Genomic DNA, 10,649 nt, shown 5'->3' on the forward strand with positions numbered 1-10,649 from the left:
GGACCAAGGATCGGGTATTGACTTATGGAGGAGATACTAAGCTATGCGCAATCGGTTACGCAGATGCTAGCTTCCAAACGGATCGAGATGACTCAAAATCTCAGTCTGGATTCGTCTTTACTCTTAATGGTGCTGCGGTCAGTTGGAAGAGTTCCAAACAGAGTGTTGTAGTAGATTCTACTACTGAATCCGAGTATTATGCCGCTTCGGAAGCAGCAAAGGAAGCTATATGGATGCGTCAATTCTTACAAGGACTTACGATAGTTCCTAGTTCGAATGACCCGATCACATCTATTGTGACAATAGAGGTGCCATCTTCCAGGCTAAGGAGCCTAAGTCTAGCAACAAGTCTGGACATGTACATCGGAAGGCTCACCTGATCCGTGATTATGTGGAGCAAGAAGAGATAGTGATTGACAAGATAGCTTCGGATGACAACATCGCGGATCCTCTCACTAAACCGTTGAATTATGATAAGCATGAAGGGCACGTTATTTCCATGGGAATTAAACGTGTTCCTGAGTTGTAGTAGTTGATTATGGATTTGATACATTATCTTTTTGATATACTATTTATAACTTCATCGTTTTAATATAATATTTTGTTTTTCATGTGGATTGTACTGACAATATTGAACGCCACAAAGTGAACTGAATTACATCATATTTGTTTTGGTCCGTAATCGCCCATATGAGTTGATAACTCTGGCTATTATATTGTGCAGTCGATTGATGGTGGGTTTAATGAGCCATAAGTCTCAGTTGGCTTATCGATCACGAATACGGGTTATAACGATACCTCGTAGGACAATTTTTTTTTGTGACAACGTAATGGAGTCCTAAATGTTTAAAAACATTCGGTGCCAGGTCGTGGATTGGACGTCCATTGTGTTCCTAGAGTTGATTCTTTTGACTATCGACTATCTCTTAAGATTAAGGCAGTTTTTGGGTGACTTTGGTTTCTTTCTCATGGTCTGCCGTAACAGGAGGCTATGCAGATTTTTTCTGGGTCATTTCATACTGTGCTTATATCTTCAGGATTCGAGTTGAAGAAAATATCCAACCTTTATCAGGTTTAGTTATTTCTCAGGGCCACTCGAGGAGTTGTAACTGAAATGCATAGCCATGCTCGAATGATGATTCGTTTATCAGTTAAGTTACTCTCTAGTCGGGGAAACCACTCTTGATATTGATCACTTGTAAAATACGACCTTTGTGAATACGGATTTTGCAAATTGTTTTACATTAAGTGGGAGAAATTTTAGGATATGAGAATCGGTTATCGCACATACACTTGTGAGGACAAGTGGGAGTTTGTTGGAGCTTGTATCCTCCACAAATTAGTGTGATAGCATTTATAAATCTCTTATAGGTTCACAAGGTTATACTTCGTATTTTATCAGTTGATTAACGATTACTTAATAACGGTTGGCTTGCTAGAAAGTTTGACGTTATTATCATACTGATGGCGGTAATCAATTGGTCCCTAAAAGTCACACCTAAAGGATGTGTTTGAGAGATGTGATTGTATGAAAATATAATCACATTGATGCCTGACTAAAAGGTTAGTCCAAGTATTTGACTAAACAGTTAGTCAATGTGTTGATGAGACGATTATTTAATACAATTAAATAATATTAGCCGAGAATTAATTAATCACAATTCGTAAATTGAATATAATATGTTATATTTAATTAATGTATATAATGTTAGCTTGAACGAATTAAGATGTTAATTCGTAATTAAATGTAATCGGTTATATTTAATTAGCTAATTATAAATATGTTATATTTATAGTTAAAGTATATATTATACAATATTGTCATAACAAATTATTACAGACCGGTATTAATAAATCGACTGCAAGCTGTTGTGTGTAGACTTATTAATACGGAATAAATTAAATGACAATTTATAAATTATACACTTTATATACATTTTGTATACTACCAAAATAAGTAGATTAAATCTCCATATTTTTGGTAGGTGGATAAACCGAAAATAAAGAGATTATTTCTCTTATTATTTCGGTTGTTACACAAAAAAAGGGAAGAAAATATCTCCCCCTATTTTGCTTTTTACACGGTTTAAAGAGAGCATAGAAGATCAATTTTTCTAACCTAATTTTGACCTAATTCTCTCATCGAAACAAAAACACAAAAACCCTAATTAATTAGTGAATTGGGGGATCAATTCTAGCAAAATCAAAAGGGCATTTCTCATATTTGGGTGCAACGATTAGGCGAATATCAATTTTGATATTGTTCTTAGGCCGAATTTGCAAGGACCAAAGGTTGATTATTTATCCGCTACTATTTTGTTTATGTAATTTATTTTATGACTCGTATTCATTATAATAATTTCGTTATAATCCTTATAATTAAAAGGATGTATACCGATAATTTCCACATGAACATGCCCAATTTTATGCTAAATCGCCTTTAAGGAGCCAATATCGTATATTAATCGGTTTTTACGGATTTGCGTGATTTAACCTTTTAAAATCACAATAATTACATAAATTCATATTTATGTACAAGTTAATTACCCTAACCAACTTAGGACTCAAAATTAGTTTCCACTAACATATTGACAATACTTAACCTATATTTCTTAATATTGTTCATAAATGGACTTAAAATACAAAATTATGTCATAAACTTCAAATTAAATCATAAAAAATTCAAATAAATTTGAAATTTGAAATTTAAACTCATGAACATTCTGGAAAAATACCATGACACTCATAATGTTCAAAACTTAGGTTAAAAATTTCGAAAATTTATCGAGAAAAACAATGTTGCGGTTTATCGATTTTAACAATTATCATCATAAAAATATGAGAAAAATTATTTTTATTAATTTTTCAATTTTAGATCTGAAATATATGATAAAATGCAACATGTGACGTTTTTCCTTAGTCATGAAGTATGTTTTAGCATTTTTACTAATTAAAGTCACTATTTATGTGATTTTTCATCAAAAATTCATAAATCATGCATAAAGACTTCATTATAGCCAAATATTTTACACACATCTTGTACAATTGCATGTGACAATATGCTAAATTTTTATGACCAGATTCGAAACATAACTCATATTAACCTATTTTCCCATTTAAATACGATTTTAATTTGAAAAATCCATATTTCGAGCAATACAACTCATTTTATTATGAAAATTTACAGGCCATCAGTAGATAATATATGTGAAAACATATCGAAAAACCACTAACAAAATCGAAGTTTAGCTATTTTTAGTCCAAAAATGATATTTTTATCATAAAAATCACATTTTAATGCCATTATTATATAAAATGAACAATTAAATCCATAAATAAACCAAAAATATCCTAAATACATTTTAGGACCAGAAACTTTAACATGCAAATAAATTTCGTGATATTTCATAATAAACACAAATTTATAAGTTTTGTTTGTTAATCTTATAACTCGGAAAAACAATAACCGATTTGCATGCAAACAACCTAAGGCTCATAATACCGCTTGTTAGAAATATTAATCTCATTAATTTACATATTCATATATGTGAGAAATTATTTAGTCATAAAATAATTACAAATCTTATGCATGCAAACATAAATAGAAGTAGAGAAGAAATCATCACTTCTTACTATAATGTTTCGGATTAAAGGGCACAAGTAAGATCTCCTTCTTACTTGTTCTTTAGCTTCCTTATAATGGATGAACAAAGGATCCAAAATAGAATCCCTCCCAAAAGCATATACCCAAGGAATCTCTTAATAACCAATATTATTATGATCTAGTAACAATATTAGTCTTACTTATAATGACACAATATTAATTTGTTCTCCTCTATTTCGGTTAAGAGAAGATGATTATTGTGAGTTTTCTATCTCTAAAATATTTCACAAAAATGTAGAGAGAAAATAATTTCTTACACTAGAAAAATTTTTTATCATGAAAGATGAATGAATGAATAATGAAAAGAAAACTCTTCTCTTTTTACCCATGGTGGCCGAAAATCTCAAGTCTTGGGTAGCATGCCCAATGCCTTTTATTTTTGCTCTTTACAAGAGACTAGCATGCAACCCTAGTTATAGGTTTGTTCTTCTCAAAATGTTTAGCCTTGCATGCCTACACTCTAGGGTTATGATTGTGTTTGTAGAATAAAATAATTCAAACAAAACAACCCTAAAACCCTCTAATTTCAGTCACCCATATAATATGGTGGTCCATTTTATTTTTCTCATTTGTCAATTATGACATATGTGACATGTTACTTGACATGTTGCATTATAATGTATTTTTTAACTTATTAAAAATCATCATATAATTAAATATGTCACATACAAAAATAATTAGTAATTCATAACTACTTGTACCAAAATGGGTCATATAACTATAAACTACAACAACTTGTATTTATAATAAATTATTCATTCTATTTTAATTGTTTCGTAAACAATAATATTATCTAAGTAATTAAACAATTCAATTACTTAGACCGTATCTCATTTAATCAAATTACAATAAGACACGTTAACTTTACTCACAAAATCATCCGTATATTTTAAGCAGTTTAATTAACTCGTATCAGCATACGATTAATTAAATAATCAATTAAGAGTATTTCCCTATAGGTATGACCTAAGGGGATCAACTGATCACCACCGTCGCACGACAGTAATGTCAAACTCTATTCAGCCAATCATTACCGATATGTGTGGACCAGTTGACTGTAAAATATTACATCCCACATGTATTCTTAAAATGAGATTTAAACATGTGATCATCATGATCAACAGTTGTGATCGCATTATTGTCGGAGGACACATATTCCAACACGAATATGGCATGACACTCATACTTGCACCTAAAACACATAGTGCCTTGTTGATTGTGGTATCACCAATGGTACATGGAATGGAGAAGCTTCTCGGATCCTTGAGCTTTGGAGGGGAATTCGCTTGAAGAATTGCACTACTTACCTTTATAAAGGCAATGGTTTCCAACTTCCTTATGGAGTTCTTCTTGGTAAGGATATCTTTCATGTATTTTGCATATGCCGGAACATGGTTGATTAGCTCTGCGAATGGTATAGAAACTTCTAAGTTCTTCACAATCTCCATGAACTTTCCAAGTTGCTCATCAAGCTTGGGCTTGGCTTGGCGACATGGGAATGAAAGTCTAATCACAATAGGCTCTTTCTCAATTTCTTTGGCCTTCTCTTCATTTCTCTTCTTTGATGAGTCATTGGTAGTTGTCTCTACCACCTTAGGATTTCTCCTTAATGGTTTAATAACATCACTTGCTTGACATTATTCTCAACAATATTCTCTTCAATTGGCATCTTTGGTCCCTCATATCTTGTACCACTCCCCAAGTGGATGGCATTGATGGTCTTATGTCTTGTAAGAGGATTACCTTGAGGAGGTAATTGTCCTTTTTGTCTTTGGGAACTACAAGAGGCTAATTGAGACAATTGCGTCTCCAACATTTTGATGTGAGCAAGGATATTATTGATGGTAGTGTCTTTGGCTTGGCTATCTCTTTGCATTTGAGCAAAGAAATATTGTTGGCTCTTTTGCATTTGGAGGGCCGCTTTTTGAACATCAAAAGCTTGGTCATTGGGTTTATTGTAGTATGATCTTTGAGTAGAATTCCTCATTGGAGGTGGTGTGTATGTGGGTTGAGGGTTTTGGACATTTTGGCTCTTGTATGAGAGGTTTGGGTGGAATTTGGTATTCTCATTGTAATAGTTGGAATAAGGGGTGTCCTTCTTGTATGCTTGGAAAGCATTCACTTGTTCATTTGTTCCCCTACATTCGTGTTGATCATGTCCCAAGGTTCCATAACTCTCATAAACTCCATTTGGGATTGGAGATGTTGCCACCATAGCATTGACATATTGTTTGGGTGATTTAGAAGCTTCATCAAGCTTGGCCATGGCTTTCTCAAATTTTATGTTTATGGTGTCAATATGGGCACTTAGTTGGGCACTCAATTGTGTGACAGATTCAACCTCATGACTCCCTCCCCAAATGGTTTTTCTTGCCCTATTATTTTGGGAGTTATGAACCGCCATATTTTCGATTTTAGCCCTTGTTTGGTTGTCATAAACCTCGGTGAATCTCCCATTAGAGCCCATGTTAAGCACATTTCTTGAGTCTTCATATAAGTCATTCTAAAATTGTTGGACGATGAACCACTCGCCTAGTCCATGATGAGGACAAGAGTGATATGTATCCTTGAATCTCTCCCAAGCCTCATATAGAGACTCTTCATCTCTTTGCTTGAACCCGGTGATTTGGGCTCTCAACATGTTAGACTTTTCCGGAGGATAGAACTTCTTCTAGAAGGCAAGTGCTAACTTCTTCCATGAATCAATTCCAAGGGTAGCATTGTTTAGGCTTTTTAACCATTGCTTTGCAGCTCCGATCAAGAAAAAAGGAAACAACACCCATCGAATTTGGTCTTGAGTTACCCCGCTTTGAGAGATTGCATCACAATAGTCACAAAAAGTATCCATGTGTAGATAAGGATCTTCACTACGCTTCCCACCGACTTCTCTCAACTAATTGTATGAATGCGGATTTGGCAATGAAATTACCGGTTAAGTGAGGTGGTGGTGGAGTACCATTGGGTAGGTTCTCCTCGGTTGGTATGGAATGAGATGACAATTTAGGCATTGTGGGTTGATTTTGTGGTTGGTATTGAAGTGGGTTCTCCTCTACTTCTCTTGCAAAAGGGTTGGTAAACTCAACACTATCCATTTGGACAACACCAATGTCCACAAGTTCTCCAATACCCAAACTTGTTGAAGCCCCTCTAACGGTTCTTCTAATGTTGGTCAAGGTTCTTTCAATCTCGGGATCAATAGGCAAAGGTCTACCTTGTGATATTCTAGACATGCAAAAAGCAAACAACTAGAAAACAATAAAAACTACCTTGAGGTGTTTGACTTCCCCAAGGTTAAGAAAGACATAACTAAAAACAACAAATGATAACAATTCATTTGAACACTGTCCCCGGCAACGGCGCCATTTTTGATTCGGTTTGAAACTTTGTCGCCTAAGCTAACCAATCAAAACAATATTTAGTATCTTAACTAAATACTTTTAGTAGAGTGGCAAGTAAAGGTCAGATCCCAAAGGACGGGTATTGAATCAAGTTACCGGTTTTAGAGAGCTATGTCTTAGGGTATCACAAATTGGGTTGAGATTGAGGTTTGTGAATTAAACTACTTAACAATGAACACCACAAGAAAACCTAAAACAGGCGACCGAAATTTGGCGACTGATAAAGGTAGTCGCCAAATTGGCGACTGATTTTCAAATTAGCGACTGAAATCAGTCGCTAATCTGGCGACTGACTTTTTTAAAAAAGGAATCAAAAGTGGCGACTGATTTTTTAGATTTGGCGACGGATTAGTGGTAGTCGCCAATTTGGCGACTGAAAATGAATTTCAGTCGCCAAATTTTTTAATAAAAACAGGCCCTCCTCTCTCCTACTTAACTCTTTACGAAACAAAAAAAAAGGAAGAGCGACGACACAAGCGACGACACAACCACACTTCCACCGCCACTTCCACCGCCACTTCCACTCTTTTAATTAGGTTAGTTTTTTTTGTTTAATTTCAGTTTAATTAGTTTAATTTGTTATATTAATTTGTAGTTAGTTTGATTAACTTGTGGTTAGTTTGTTAGATTTATTTGTAGTTAGTATATTAGATTAATTTGTAGTTAGATTTAGTTTAATTTGTGTTTGAATTAAAAGGAAATGATTAAGGGGGTTTGTGTTTAGGTTTAGGGTTATGGGTGGGGGGTTAGTAGGCCGTGGGTGGGGGTTGGTCGGCCGTGGGTGGGTCGTGGTGGGCCGTGGGTGGGTTGGGTCGTGGGGTGGCCTTGGGTGGGTCGTGGGTGGTGTTTGGTGTTGGGTAGCTAAGTGAAACCGTCTCATTATCTTTAGTATTAAGCTAAGTGGAACCGTCTTAATTAATATTATTATTATTATTATTATTATTATTATTATTATTATTATTATTATTATTATTATTATTATTATTATTATTATTATTATTATTATTACTAAGTTAAGTGAAACCGTCTTATTATTATCAATATTAAGCAAAGTGAAACCGTCTTTTGCATTAATGGAATTAGCTAAGTGGAACCGTCTTTTGGATTAAGAGAAATTAGCTATTAGCTAAGTGGAACCTTCTTTAGGACTTTATTTTGACAAATTTAGTTTGATAATTCATGTTATTGATGAATTGAGGTTGAATAACCCTGTTTTTTTTGTTTTTCTTTTCTCCTTTCAGGGTTGTCACCGCGCTGCTGAGCACCACCGTCCGCGGTTGTTGTTGCTTCTTGTTTTCTTTTCATTTTTGCTTTTACTTGATTAGGTAACCTCCTCTTACCAGTTACCTTTTAAATTTACTAATTTTAGTTCAAATTATGCTACGGACTTTAGGATAGATACCTTTATTATGTGGTTGAATTGTGCTATTGATTGACTTAATTAATTTAGTACCAAGTGTGTTGTTGTTTATCTTAAACTTTAAATTACTGTTAGTTTGATTTGATGTTGACTTAGTACCCGTTCAAGAATTACTCATTAGGAGTAATTCTTGAATAGTCCCCATTTTGGGACTGTCTTTGTACGTTTCAAGTAATTTAGGTAGTAAACACGTACTTGTGATTTATTAATGAGGAATGAGTTTGGTGGCGTTCCCTTTAATGTTCTCCGAATACATGTATATGTGGAGTAATTAGATATTCTACGTTGATGTGTATTTGGAGAACTGAAGGGAATTGCTGCCAAATTTGTTCCTCATTAATAAATTACAAGTGTGTTTAGTGACTTGAAACGTACATTGACGGGTTTAGGTTGGACTGATAAGGACCCCATTCGAAGATGGATTACTTATTGACAATATTTATATATTGTTTTCATATGTTTATTGTATAATGTGGAGTATAATGTTTAAATTTTGTATGTAATATTATTGTTATTTTTTAAAAATGTTTAAATTATTGTGGGGTCTTCTTTAGATTAAAATGAAGAGATTGGAACGTTCATGGATGTACGAAGGAACATTAGACCATTCCAATAAGAAAAGACGTCCTACCGCTAGATTTATAAAGGGTGTTAGCGAGTTTATTGAATTTGCTAAACAACAAGATGAATATGACTTGGTAGACAAAAAACTTAGGTGTCCTTGTGCCAAATGCAAAAACCTGAAATACCAGCCTGACATTATAGTAGAAGAACATCTCATTATAAACGGGTTTAATCCAAATTATTACAATTGGATTTCACATGGAGAAGCATATTCTCCAATTCATGAACAAGCTCACACCCAACAAATACAAAATGATGAGAACCCATATAGAGAGATGGTTGTTGATGCTATGGATTCCACTATTTTTAATAGTGATGACCTTACAACCATTTCTGAAGAACAACCGCCACACCCACAAGCAAAAGCCTTTCTTGACGTGTTAAAAGCCTCAGAAAAACCTTTGTATGAAGGAAGCAGAATGACATTTTTACAAACCGCTTCTAGGCTAGTTACCTTGAAATATGAATTTAATATGCCATTTCTTGCTGTTGATGGAATTGCCTCGTTTCTTAAGGAATCTTTCCCCGATGATAATATCATGACCCGAAGTTTCTACACTACCAAAAAAGTAGTTAAAGGTCTTCAGTTACCGCATGAAAAGATTGATGCATGTCCTGAAGGATGTATGCTATTTTGGAAAGATGATGCTTTGCTTGACAAATGCAAAGATTGTAGAGCGGATAGATATGAGACAAGTGAAGGAGAAACAATTTTGGTGTTGAAAAAAGGCAAGGGTAGTAAGAGGGCCAAAAAGAGTAAGAAACCAATAGCATGTAACCAATTGTTTTACTTTCCTCTCGCACCAAGACTTCAAAGAATCTATGCCACCAAAAATATTGCCAAACAAATGAGATGGCACAAAGAAAACCCACGTGCTCCGGGGAAGATGAGTCATCCTAGTGATGGGAAAGAATGGAAACGATTTGATCAGATGTATCTTGAATTTGCCAAGGAACCCCGCAATGTACGATTTGGCTTGTGTACGTATGGATTTGATCCTTTCGGTAATTTTGGGAGGAAGTATTCTTGTTGGCCCGTTATGGTCACACCATACGAATTACCACCTAGGTTATGTATGAAAAGACCATTTATCTTCTTGTCACTTATTGTTCCCGGACCAAAAAACCCGAAACATAATTTGGATGTTTATTTACAACCATTGGTGGAGGAGTTGAAATATTTGTGGGAAGTTGGGATGGAAACTTATGATGTGCCTAAAAAACAAAATTTTCAACTTAAAGCTTCCCTTTTATGGACAATAAATGATTTTCCCGCCTATGGTATGCTATCTGGGTGGTCTACACAAGGACAAAAAGCATGTCCTTGTTGCATGGGGGAAAGTAAAGCATTTTGGCTTCCCAATAGCAAGAAAATAAGCTGGTTTGATTGTCATAGATGCTTCTTACGAGAGGGAAATCCACATAGGAGGAACAAGAAAGCTTTCAGAAAAGGTAAAGAGGTGCTTGATGCCCCTCCGAAACGAGTGCCTGGGGATGAGATATGGAAGACGGTATGTGATTTACCATCCCCTGTTGATGGTAC

The 10,649-nt window shown here is 34.6% G+C and overlaps 1 non-coding gene across 1 annotated transcript; it reads left to right on the plus strand.

Annotated features, from left to right (window-relative positions):
* Window positions 1-6,198: 6,198 nt before the first annotated feature.
* LOC141640102 (small nucleolar RNA R71) lies at window positions 6,199-6,305 on the plus strand. The gene has a single exon (XR_012542848.1). It is a non-coding gene; the product is annotated as a small nucleolar RNA R71 (small nucleolar RNA).
* Window positions 6,306-10,649: the final 4,344 nt, after the last annotated feature.

The sequence above is a fragment of the Silene latifolia genome, unplaced genomic scaffold, assembly GCF_048544455.1.
Source record: "Silene latifolia isolate original U9 population unplaced genomic scaffold, ASM4854445v1 scaffold_70, whole genome shotgun sequence".
Classification (NCBI taxonomy): domain Eukaryota; kingdom Viridiplantae; phylum Streptophyta; class Magnoliopsida; order Caryophyllales; family Caryophyllaceae; genus Silene; species Silene latifolia.